Below are 12,842 nucleotides of genomic sequence, written 5' to 3'. Positions count from 1 at the left end.
GTAAGCAAGTCCTGCAACACTATATTAACAGGAATACAACTTAAACTGCTTGATCTGCTTACAAACAACTTTTAGGTTTAATCAAATGCAGAACTAGAAAGTGAAACTATGTCTCTGACACATGCTGAGTCGTTCCATACGACCGGTCGTTCCGCAGCCAGACCCATACCCAGACCCTGGCTCCTCTGTGTCTGTGACTTTGGTAGCTTGCCCACCCCTGGATCAGGACGCCGTTGACAGGCTGCAGGTGTTGTGTTCTCTTTCAGCCTTGCCCCCCTTCTCTCCGAGCCCAGCCGCCTCTGCTCCTGCAGTCAGCGTGTTGGACAGGCCACGTGAAGGGCCGCTCCCCCCTCTGCCCGACCAGGCCCGAGCCCGGTCCCTCAAGTGTCACACACCACCCCTTCACGTTTTCCGTCCCCTCCGGGACCCTTGCCTCTGAACATATCGACCTCGTGGGCCCGATCCATTACTGGCCCGCGCGCCCAGCCTGGGCGCCATCTTGGACACTCCGCCACGAGGCCGCGTGGCCCCCGATCGACCCAACCCTGGGCCTGGCTAGGCCTCAGACATCCTGGCACCACCATCCACCCAGGAGGTGAGCGGACTACTTGGCAGGTCAATGGGAGAAAGAGGTGTCGATGGTTCTCCCTCGCCAGGTGCCGCTCGCCACAACCTCCCCGGGCGCTGGCTCCACCCCCCTGCTGGGTGTCTGGACCCCTTCATCCCGGACCCCCCGACCTCCAAGTGCGAGGGTCCGGACATCAAAGGGCACTAGCCCTATAACTGGGACAGCTCCAGAGCAGGAAGGCAGTTGTATCCTGGAGTCGAGAGACGCAGTGAAGAACTCATCCTTGTCGGACTACTGGCGCTGCCGTAGCCCTGCCTTGCGAACCTTCGTCCTGCCTGCTGGCGCTGCCGTAACCTTCGTAACCTTCATCGTCGTCGGGACCTGCTGGCGTGGCCGCGGACCGTTTGTAACCACCATCTTCATCGGGACCTGCTGGCTCCGCCGCGGACCGTCGCTTCCTTCATCCATCTCGGGACCTGCTGGCTCCGCCGCGGCCCGATCATCTAGAACGCCGAGCTCGAGGATTGAGAGCTATTTTCATCTATTGGTAACAAGACTGTCCCGCTACCCTTTTCCCAATCCAGAGACCAGAATCGAGGGGACCCCTGAGTCCAGACCTCCTTGTATACTTCTACCGTACCTAAAGAATTGCTGATAAAGTATCGTTGAACCTTATCCTGGTGTGGTGTCCGTCTGTGGGGGGGAAGTTACTTGTCTGTACGATCGCTGGAGACGGCTCTCCCCGGAGACCTCTCCCCTTGTCCTCGGCCGACCCTCCCGGTCCGTCTAACATTGGTGGCCAGCGGCGCGATCCGAATCACCGCATAATCGTACAGAGAGTAGCTCACCCCACGACGAAATCACAATGACAACCAAAGAAAGCGGATCCACCGAGAAATTTCAAATGGAGAAATTGAACGAGTACAGCCATCGTGAACTAAAACAATTCTGCATCGAACTAGGTATCGCTACCACCGGTCTAAGTACCAAAGACGATTTCAAGCAGGCCCTAGAGTCCTGGGCAGAAACCGGGGCCGTGGGAACCACCGACCAAAACATCGCAGCAGTAGCAAAAAACACCACGGCCCCCGAGGAGCAAAGAACGGGTCTCTCGCAAGACGAGATCCAGGAACGAGAAAGAACACGACTACATGAACTAGAAATGGCCCGGCTCAAAATGGATATTGAACTTAAACTGGCCGAACAAAAAATGAGCTTAGAGCACCTGCGTCTCCGCGAAGAAAGAGAGGAAAAACAGAGACAAAGGGAGCTCGAGGAAAAGAGGCTGGCGTATGAACACGAGCGCAAACTAGCTGAGATAGACTTACGCAAGCAGAACAGAGAATTAGGGGTGCCCGAGCAACCCCGCGACCCAGGGGCAACAGAGAAAAAGGTACACATCCCTAAGGATGTCGTTCGAGAATACTTCCGAGAGGACGACATCCAGCAATGGTTCAAGGCCTACGAAATCGCTATGACCGCCCACCGGATCGACCGAAGCGATTGGGGAGCCGGTCTATGGGGGAGATTCCTCAATGAGGGCCGCGATGCCCTGCTACAGCTCCCTGACCATCAGATGACCTCCTATGACCACATGAAAGCTGCCCTCCTCACCCGCTATGGGCTCACACCCGAGATGTACCGTCAGAGGTTCCGAGACTGCACCCGCATCCCGGGTACAACTTGGGTGGACTACGTGAACTACTTTAGCCGAGCCTTCGAGGGCTGGATCAAAGGAAGCAATGTCACAACGTACGAACAACTCTTCAACCTCATGGTGTGGGAGCATCTATCAAACAATTGCTTCATTGAGCTCCGGCAGCACCTCCTCGACAGCAAATTGACTGATCCACGGCAGCTCGCAGCCGAGGCTGACCGGTGGGAAATCACCAGAGTGGGCCGAAATGGGTCCTATGAACAGAACCGGAACAACAACGGTCAACACCGTCCCCGAGGAGGAGGGGGGGGCCAAGGGCGAGGAAAAGACAACGCTCCGGTCACCCCCGCTACCAGCACCACCCCCCCGGCCAACCGGGGCAGCACCCCGGCGCGACCAGGATACAGAGCCAATGTCACGTGTCACCGATGCCAACGAGTCGGCCACTATGCAAACGACCCAAATTGCCCGCAGTACCAGAGCCCAAGACCCCGCCAAGTGGCCGCTGCTGCCCTAGGGGAAGAACAGATCGCCGAGGAGCAGGAAGAATACGAACAAGAGCATCAAGAATGGGAGCCAGCCGCCATGACTTTAGCATGCTTAGGGGGGAAAGACATGGTCCCGCGGGTCCCCCTACCCGCTAACACCCGGAAGTACAGCCAATGGGTGAGCATCAATGGACGCCAGGCCGAAGCCCTCCGTGACACCGGGGCCAGTGTAACAGCCGTCCGCTGTCACCTGGTGACCCCAGAACAGTTCATACCAAACATTCTCTGCCCTGTCCGTTCAGCCGATAACTCGGAAAGTCTGTGTCGGATGGCCTGCGTCCCTTTCGAATGGGGAGGGGTCTCCGGCATGTTGAAAGTAACGGTCCGAGATGATGCTCCCGTGGACTGTCTCCTGGGGAATGACCTTGAAAGCTCTACCTGGGCAGCCGTAGAACTAAGAGAACACCTGGGGATGTTGGGCGTCCCGGACTGGGCGTGCGTCACCACCCGGTCCATGGCCGCCCGTGCCAATCCCCGACAAGAAGAACCCGAATGGCCGGCGCCTCCTCCCCCGGTCGCCCCAGTCGAAGACACCGACCGTGCCGTCCCCCCAGAACCAGCTCAACCTCCGGACCTCGCTGGCCTCGACCAGTGGCATCAAGAGGGGGGACCCACACAGGAACAGTTTCGCCAAGAGCAAAAGACCTGTCCCTCCCTCGAGGGACTCCGCCAACAAGCCCTCGCCCAGAGCGCAGGGGATACCTCCGGAACACATTGGATCTACTGGGACAATGATCTGCTATACAGTGAACAAAGGATCGCGGAGTTGGGGGCCAGCCGAGTGCTAGTGGTGCCCCTCCGTTTTAGAGACTTCTTGCTAAACCTAGCCCACGATGTCCCCCTGGCTGGACACCTGGGTCAGGATAAAGCCTACAGCCGCCTAGTAACCCACTTCTTCTGGCCCAAAATGAGGAATGATGTACTCCAGCATTGCCGATCTTGCCCCACGTGCCAAGCCAGTGGAAAGAGCGGCCGCAAACTAAAGGCCCCCCTGCAACCATTTCCCGTGGTCACCACCCCGTTCGAGAGGGTCGGGATAGACATTGTGGGGCCCCTGGACTAAGCATGAGCGAATTTTGCGGATCTCGCGTTCGCGAATTTTGCGGATTTGCGGATTCGCAATCCGCAAAATCCGCGAATTCCCGCGAATTTGCGGATTTTTTTTTTTTTGTGTTCGCCCGTGTTTCTGCCAGTTCGCGAGGGTTTTGTACACTTTAGCAAATTGCGAACTTACCTGTCGGGTCGCAAGTTTCGCGAACTTGTTGTTTCTACGTGTCCAGCCTGTTTGGGACACTCTTCTTCATCACTGCCACTCTCTGTCACCACTGCCACTCTCTGACTACTCATGCCACCCTCTGGCCCACCCATGCCACCCTCTGGTTCATCACCACACCCTCTGGTTGTCCAGTGTACATTATTTTCGGCAAAGCAAAGCACACCTTCCTTGCCTCAAGTGACCTGAATTAATTTGGGGCTGATTAATGTGTCACAGAATATTTTTTTAGCTGGCACCTGCTTCCTTAGTGCGCCCTGATTAGTGATCTTTTGCACTTGCTAAGTGCTTTCATTGTTGCAAAATTAGTTACAACACCTGCCCTGCCCCAACTGACAATAATGAATTAGGGGCTGATTAATGGATTTTAACTTCCAGCCTGGCTCCTGCTTGTCTCCCTTAGCTGTAATTCAGGACCTTTGTGGCATATGTGTAACTATTCTGAGGTTCAGAGCAGGGTCACATAATAGTTTCAACTGGCAACTGAACTCTGGAGGGGCCCCTCAGGAAGCACTACAGGAAATGGCTACTAATGATGAGCCTGAACTTTTGAACCTGGTAAGTAGTTACTTTCAGTTTTGCTAAGATCGTATTTCTGCAATTTTGCACTTATTCGCGGGGCGCGAACTCACGCGAACTCACGCGAACAGTGCGAGCAGTGCGAGCAAAATCCGCTGCTCGCGGATTTGCGGATTTTGCGGGAGATTCGCAAATCTCGCGGATTGCGGATTTCCCGAAAATCCGCAAAATCCGCGAGCGGAACGGATTTTCCGCCCATGCCTACCCTGGACCCCCGTACAAAACAAGGACATCGGTTCATCCTGGTACTAGTGGACCACGCCACCCGCTACCCCGAGGCTGTTCCCCTGCGAACTGTGACAGCCCCGGTGGTCGGCCGGGCTCTGATGGGGATCTTCTCCCGTGTGGGCTTCCCCAGAGAAGTCGTCAGCGACAGGGGCACAAACTTTATTTCCAAATATATGAAGTCCCTCTGGCAACAGTGTGGGGTCACCTACCAATTCACGACCCCCTATCACCCTCAAGGAAACGGACTCGTTGAGCGGTTCAACCGCACGCTCAAAGGGATGATTGGGGGGTTGGAAGAGCCCCTCCGTCGCCAGTGGGATGTGCTGCTGCCGTGCCTCCTCTTCGCATATCGAGAGGTCCCCCAGAAGTCCCTCGGCTTCAGCCCGTTTGAGTTATTGTATGGACACCCCGTACGGGGGCCTCTCAGTCTAGTCAAGGAAGGCTGGGAAATGCCCCCTCTAAAGAACCCCCCAGATGTCTTCAAATACCTACTAACCCTCCGCAACCAGACCCGACGGTTCAGAGAGCTGGCAAAAGCAAACTTGGAGGCCAGTCAAGAGGACATGAAAAAGTGGTATGACCGAAATGCCTCCTCCATCGAATTTGAACCCGGACAACAGGTATGGGTGATGTCCCCCACCGAGCCCTGCGCTCTGCAAGACAAGTGGACGGGGCCCTTCAAAGTAGTCGAGCGTAAGGGTCCTGTCACCTATCTCATCGACATGGAGTCTTCACGGAACCCCCTCCGAGTCCTCCACGCTAATAGGCTGAAACCCCACTTTGTGCGTTCAGAACTCAGCCTCCTGATGGCCACAGACAATGGAGCTGAAGAAGACTCCGAACCCCTCCCTGACCTCCTACGGACTCGGGAGAAAGACGGCTCCGTGGACGGGGTCCGACTCTCGGAGGCCCTCACTCTGGAACAACGCCAAGAATGTCGAGACCTTCTGTTGCAGTTCGCCGACCTGTTTTCCCTCACCCCAGGTGTCACTTCCTGGTGTGTGCACGACGTGGACACGGGGGACAGCACCCCTATCCGCCACCGGGCCTACCGCGTACCAGATCCCGCGTACCGCGATCCAGATCCAGATCCAGATCGTACCGCGTCCCAGCGCTGCGAGGCCTCCGGGCAGTTATGCGCTATATAAGTGGAATTTTTCATTTCATTTCATTTCATTTCAGATCAGGTACGGGCTTGCATCCAGGAAGAAGTAACCAAAATGCTCACCCTCGGGGTCATTGAGCCCTCAGACAGCCCCTGGGCCAGCCCAGTAGTACTGGTCCCCAAAGCAGCCGCTCCCGGCACCACACCGGAACTCCGGTTCTGCGTCGACTACCGGGGCTTGAATGCGGTCACCAGGACAGACGCACATCCCATCCCCCGGGCGGATGAACTAATCGACCGCATGGGAGCTGCCCGCTACCTCAGCATTTTCGACTTGACGGCGGGCTACTGGCAGATCGGCCTCACACCCCGGGCCCAAGAGCGATCTGCATTTTCCACTCCTGATGGCCATTATCATTTCAAGGTCATGCCCTTCGGCATGAAGAATGCCCCCGCAACATTTCAGCGGCTAGTCAACCAGGTCTTGGCCGGGCTCGAAGGATTCAGCGCCGCCTACCTAGACGACATCGCTGTGTACAGCCACCACTGGTCCGACCACCTCCACCACCTCCGAGCGGTGCTACAGGCCCTTCAGCAAGCTGGCCTCACGATCAAGGCCAGCAAATGCCAAATTGGTCAGGGGTCCGTAACCTACCTCGGACACCAGGTGGGAAGCGGCCTGGTGGCCCCTCTGCAGCTCAAGATTGCCGCCATCCAGTCCTGGCAGCCCCCCATCACCCAGACCGAGGTCCGCGCCTTTTTGGGACTCACGGGCTATTACAGACGGTTCGTGAAAGACTATGGTACCATGGTGGGGCCCCTCACAGAGCTCACGTCCAAAAATCAGCCCAAGAAGGTCAACTGGACCCCAGATTGTCAAACAGCCTTCGAACAACTGAAGGCCGCCATGTGCTCCGCCCCTGTGCTCCAGGCCCCCGACTACAGCCGGGAATTCGTCGTCCAGACGGATGCCTCCGACCACGGCATTGGGGCGGTCCTGTCTCAATTGAACACCGAAGGCCTTGATCAGCCAGTGGCCTTCATCAGCAGGCGACTCCTACCTCGAGAACAACGCTGGAGCACCATCGAGAGGGAGGCCTTCGCCGTGGTATGGGCCCTCAAAAAGCTCCGGCCCTACCTCTTTGGCACACACTTCCGGGTGCAGACCGACCATCGACCCCTGCAGTGGCTGATGCAGATGCGGGGGGAAAACCCAAAACTTCTACGTTGGTCCATCTCCCTACAAGGGATGGACTTCACTGTTGAACACCGGCCTGGGCCAGATCACACCAACGCAGATGGCCTGTCCCGGTTTTTCCGCCTCGACGAGGAGAGTCCCCAAGAGGATGGGTGACTCTCCCCGCCTTCAGCTGGGGGGGACGCATATTGGACAGGCCACGTGAAGGGCCGCTCCCCCCTCTGCCCGACCAGGCCCGAGCCCGGTCCCTCAAGTGTCACACACCACCCCTTCATGTTTTCCGTCCCCTCCGGGACCCTTGCCTCTGAACATATCGACCTCGTGGGCCCGATCCATTACTGGCCCGCGCGCCCAGCCTGGGCGCCATCTTGGACACTCCGCCACGAGGCCGCGTGGCCCCCGATCGACCCAACCCTGGGCCTGGCTAGGCCTCAGACATCCTGGCACCACCATCCACCCAGGAGGTGAGCGGACTACTTGGCAGGTCAATGGGAGAAAGAGGTGTCGATGGTTCTCCCTCGCCAGGTGCCGCTCGCCACAACCTCCCCGGGCGCTGGCTCCACCCCCCTGCTGGGTGTCTGGACCCCTTCATCCCGGACCCCCCGACCTCCAAGTGCGAGGGTCCGGACATCAAAGGGCACTAGCCCCATAACTGGGGCAGCTCCAGAGCAGGAAGGCAGTTGTATCCTGGAGTCGAGAGACGCAGTGAAGAACTCATCCTTGTCGGACTACTGGCGCTGCCGTAGCCCTGCCTTGCGAACCTTCGTCCAGCCTGCTGGCGCTGCCGTAACCTTCGTAACCTTCATCTTCGTCGGGACCTGCTGGCGTGGCCGCGGACCGTTTGTAACCACCATCTTCATCGGGACCTGCTGGCTCCGCCGCGGACCGTCGCTTCCTTCATCCATCTCGGGACCTGCTGGCTCCGCCGCGGCCCGATCATCTAGAACGCCGAGCTCGAGGATTGAGAGCTATTTTCATCTATTGGTAACAAGACTGTCCCGCTACCCTTTTCCCAATCCAGAGACCAGAATCGAGGGGACCCCTGAGTCCAGACCTCCTTGTATACTTCTACCGTACCTAAAGAATTGCTGATAAAGTATAGTTGAACCTTATCCTGGTGTGGTGTCCGTCTGTGGGGGGGAAGTTACTTGTCTGTACGATCGCTGGAGACGGCTCTCCCCGGAGACCTCTCCCCTTGTCCTCGGCCGACCCTCCCGGTCCGTCTAACACAGCGGGTGCCTGGGGAACGCTGCTCCCCTCTGGTCCTAGCCCGGCAGGCAGGTAAAACTAGCCTCCGAGCCGGGCCGGCCTTAGGCATGTGCAAGCTGTGCACCTGCCCAGGGCCGCCAAACCACAGGGGGCCGCCACGTCAATATATATCCTTAGATACATACTTGCGTGGCCCTTGGCAGGGATTTTGCCGCCTCGGGCCCACTACCTATGCTCCCTGCCCAGGGCCGCCATGAGCCTAGAGCCGCCCCTGCTCCGAGCCCCCCAAACAAGAATCTCAGCTTTTAAAATGTTTTGGGTTTCCGTGTGTAACTCATTTATCTCCTTGGATCATACAGGCGACGTGACTGACTGGCCTCGTTTCAGGAAAGGGCAAGTGCTGGGAAGAGTGTGTGGTGGGTGTGAGAAGTTGGCCTGGTATATGATGCTCACTAATTCTAGTGATCACTTTGTACCATGCCAAGCAACCCTTATGATGATTGGTTGTAAGTCAACCTTATAGACCAGTTATCCTAGTGGTAACGTGGACAAAGCAGTCTTAGGCTAAACTCTGAAAGGCATGTGAAGCCAGCTGTATTACCATACACAACCCCCTTGAATACTAAATGAAAGGACACCACACAGATATATATTGAAAATATATATTGATTTATTAACTAAAAGTATCCCCTGGACTCTCTATGAGCACAGAAGCACAAGCGTTAAACACAAGACAGTTTAAAATACAAAAAAATTGCACAATATGGATGAGCCCTAGGGGCCACCTAAACCATATACTAAGAAAGTGGTATAAGAGATACCAATCGGAAAGGAAACAGGCCTAGGGCCTTGGGAATCGCTGGAGCTATTCGAGAATAGCAGTGACTAAGTCGGGAAAGGCCCGCGGGACTCGGGTGCAGTGTTTAAAGTGCACGCACTCACCAATGCAAAGTCTATGGTGCGTAAAAAGTACAAAGTTAGTTAGTTCGGAACCTTCCGAGTGACCTAGAAGCTGAAACTTGAGACACAGGCCCTAGAGGTGTGTACCAGTGTAGGATCACCGGCGGAGCTGAGTTACCTCACCCACAGGAAGCGGGTGCATAGGGTCGAAGTAGTGTCGGGTTTCGTCACGCTGGTCGATGGTGCTTGGAGCTGAAGATGCTGCAGGCGGCTCGAGGTGAAGAGTTCCGGTGGATCCAAGGGTGGATCTGAAGATGTGAAGACCTGAAAGCAGAGGGGACAATGTTCAAAGTCACTATCCAGTGACTACCATGGAACCAGATTGGAACCAGGCGATGTCGGGTGCAAACAGGCGTTGAGGTGTAGCTTCTCTCTGCAGCCACGTGGACACCGGGGGTCGAGAACGTCCAGGAGTCGGTCACAAGCTGTCCCACGCAGGCTTCTCGCTGTTGGCGGTGTCGGCAACTTGATTGTAGCAAACAGGCCTTGGCTAGTGCAAGCCACGCAGGAATCAAGAAGGGCTTAATACTTGGACCAGCAAGGTCAGAGCGGGTGCTCCTTTTTACAGGAGCTGGGGCAAGTCTGGAGCAGCCATACCCGCAGTGTAGTTTGTAGTTGTAGTCGCCAAGATGGCCGCTGACCACGTGGCTAGTGGCCGGGATAGCGCGTTGAGTGGCACAATTCAAAAGGGCCCCACGCAGATCGTGGAGATGCTGGGGGGCTGATTTTCGGTGCAAGGGCTGCTCGGTGGTGGGGGTTCTCTGTCCCCAAAGCACAACGTCGAGGATGCCTCTGGTGCTGCGCTGTCAGCTCTTCGGGTGTCTTCCAAGAAGTCCGGTCCCACGTCTCTCGGTGCCTCCACGGGACCCTTCTTTGCAGGGACTGTGGATCAGGCTGTGAGAAGTCTGGGAGTCTGGGTCTTGTTGGGCTCTAGGCTCGGGCTCCGGCGGGAGGCGGCGGCAAAGCAGATGTTGATTCGCTGGTTGGTGCCAGTGTTCACAGGGTGGCCACTCCTAGGCCACAAGGGAGATTCTCTTCAGTCTTCTGAGCAGCAGAATGTCGAAATCCAGTCTTCTTCTTTGTTTAAAGTTGATTTCAGGATGATCTGCTGTGCAATGGCACTGCTCCCACTCTTATTCCCAATCTGAGGGGTGGATCACCTACTAGGTCCCTCCTCTGGGTGGGACCAGGAAGGGGGGCGGTTACACCCCCTTTCCTTTGTCCAGCTCCTCACCAGGCCTGGGTCTGGAAAGTCCCAGGACCGGTTTGGACTGGCTTATGCACGGGGACACCTTGTGTGCCCCGGGCATGTCTTAATCTATTTAGCCCTGTCCTACCCAATACACAAAACCCTGTCTGGGGTGGTGCTCGCACCTCCCAAGGCAGGAAACCCTTTGTCCAAGCCTCCCTCGCTGGAAGGACTCCCAGCAGCAGGAGGTCAGACTTGTGTCTGTGGTGGCAGCATCCATTTTGTGATGCTGAGGCTCTGGTTAACTTTAACCGGGGTTAAGGCTACACACATGTCGTGTCCCTCTAGAAGGGTGGAATACTATCCCCGTCGACAGAACTGTCGAGGGGATAGTATTCCAATTCGTAAGACACCTTACTCGACATGTTTTGATAAAGCCAAACCAAAGATAGCATATTACCGCGAGGATTATAATTCACTTAACCCCTTCCAGGCTGATGACGAGCTGGGCTCGTCATGGCGTAGCCTCCTCGCACGCTGATGACAAGCCCAGCTCGTCACGTAAAGTGCGATTTAAAAAATCTCAGCGCAGGAGCGGAATTCCGCTAGCGCGCTCGAGGTTAAGAGTATATGCTATGGCAATATCCCGGAACAGCTAAGGGAGTGGTTCCCGACAGCTGCAGACAGGCTCAGCTCATGCTAGAGCACCATCTCACATATTTCCAAGCACTCTGCCTCCAGGATTGATGAGGCCTTCCATAGGAGTGGCTGATAGTTAAGTCAAGTCAAGTCAATGAATTTATATAGCGTGCTACATACCCAGAGGGTCTCAAGGCGCTTGAGGAAGGGTGGGGAATTACTTGTCGAATATCCAGGTTTTAAGTTGCTTTCTGAATGCTAGGTGGTTCTGAGTGAGGCGAAGGTGAATGGGAAGTGAGTTCCAGGTTTTAGCTGCCAGGTAGGAGAAGGATCTTCCTCCCATGGTGGTTTTGTTGATGCGAGGTACAGCAGCAAGGGCTTGATTGGAAGAGCGTAGCTGGCGGGGGGGGGGGGTGTAGAAGGAAAGTCGTGTGTTGAGGCATTCGGGTCCAAGGTCGTAAAGTGCTTTGTGTGCGTGAGTTAGGAGGCGGAATGTTATCCTCTTATTGACAGGGAGCCAATGGAGGTCATTCAGGTGACCAGAAATGTGGTCTTTACGCGGGATGTCTAGTATGAGTCTGGCTGATGCGTTCTGGATGCGTTGGAGTTTTTTCTGAAGTTTTGCGGTGGTACTGGCGTATAGGGTGTTTCCGTAGTCCAGGCGGCTTGTAACCAGTGCGTGGGTGACCGTTTTTCTAGTTTCGGTGGGGATCCAGCGAAATGTTTTTTTGAGCATGCGAAGAATGTTGAAGCAAGACGATGAAACGGCGTTGACTTGTCTGGTCTCGAGAGTGAGGAGTCCAGAATGACGCCCAGGTTCCGTGCGTGGTCCGTCGGGATGGGTGCTTTTCCAAGGGCCTCTGGCCACCAAGAGTCGTCCCAGGCGGAGGGGGAGGTACCTAAGATAAGGACTTCTGTTTTGTCTGAATTCAGTTTCAGACGGCTGTGCTTCATCCACTCGGCTACTTCTTTCATTCCTTCATGTAGGTTGGTTTTGGCGGTGTTAGGGTCTTTGGTGAGTGAGAGGATCAGTTGAGTGTCATCAGCGTAGGAGATGATGTTGAGGTTGTGTTGGCGTGCGATGGCCGCAAGGGGGCTCATGTATACGTTGAAGAGGGTGGGGCTGAGTGAAGATCCTTGTGGCACGCCGCAGATGACTTCAGTAGCCTCCGACTTGAATGGTGGGAGGCGGACTCTCTGAGTTCTTCCGGCAAGGAACGAGGTGATCCATTCCAGTGCTTTTCCTTGGATTCCGATGTTTCTGAGGCGTTGTAACAGGGTGCTATGACAGACTGTGTCGAAGGCTGCCGAGAGGTCGAGGAGGATGAGGGCGACTGTGTCTCCATTGTCCAGTAGAGTTCGAATGTCGTCTGTTGCAGCGATGAGTGCGGTCTCAGTGCTGTGTTTGGCTCGGAAGCCGGACTGTGAGGAGTCGAGGGATTTGCTGGTTTCGAGGAAGGCGGCGAGCTGGTTGTTGACAGCTTTCTCGATCACTTTGGCCGGGAATGGAAGGAGCGAGATGGGGCGTTAGTTTTTGAGTTCGGTGGGATCAGCTGTGGGTTTTTTCAGAAGGGAGCTGAGTTCGGCGTGTTTCCAGCTTTCCGGGAAGGTGGCGGAGTTGAGGGAGCAGTTGATGACGTCTCGGAGGTGGGGTGCTGTGATGGAGTCTGCTTTGTTGAAGATGTGGTG

At 55.9% G+C, this 12,842-nt stretch overlaps 1 protein-coding gene across 1 annotated transcript in view; it reads left to right on the top strand.

The window, feature by feature from the left end:
• Positions 1 to 12,842, top strand: part of LOC147737473 (E3 ubiquitin-protein ligase Mdm2-like) — a 79,000-nt gene that overhangs the window by 22,586 nt on the left and 43,572 nt on the right. The window lies entirely within an intron of this gene.

This window comes from Lissotriton vulgaris, chromosome 1_1 (assembly GCF_964263255.1).
Source record: "Lissotriton vulgaris chromosome 1_1, aLisVul1.2, whole genome shotgun sequence".
NCBI classification, from domain to species: Eukaryota; Metazoa; Chordata; class Amphibia; order Caudata; family Salamandridae; genus Lissotriton; species Lissotriton vulgaris.
The sequence above is the reverse complement of the archived record's forward strand: the minus strand, read 5'-3'. Positions and strand labels throughout refer to the sequence as shown.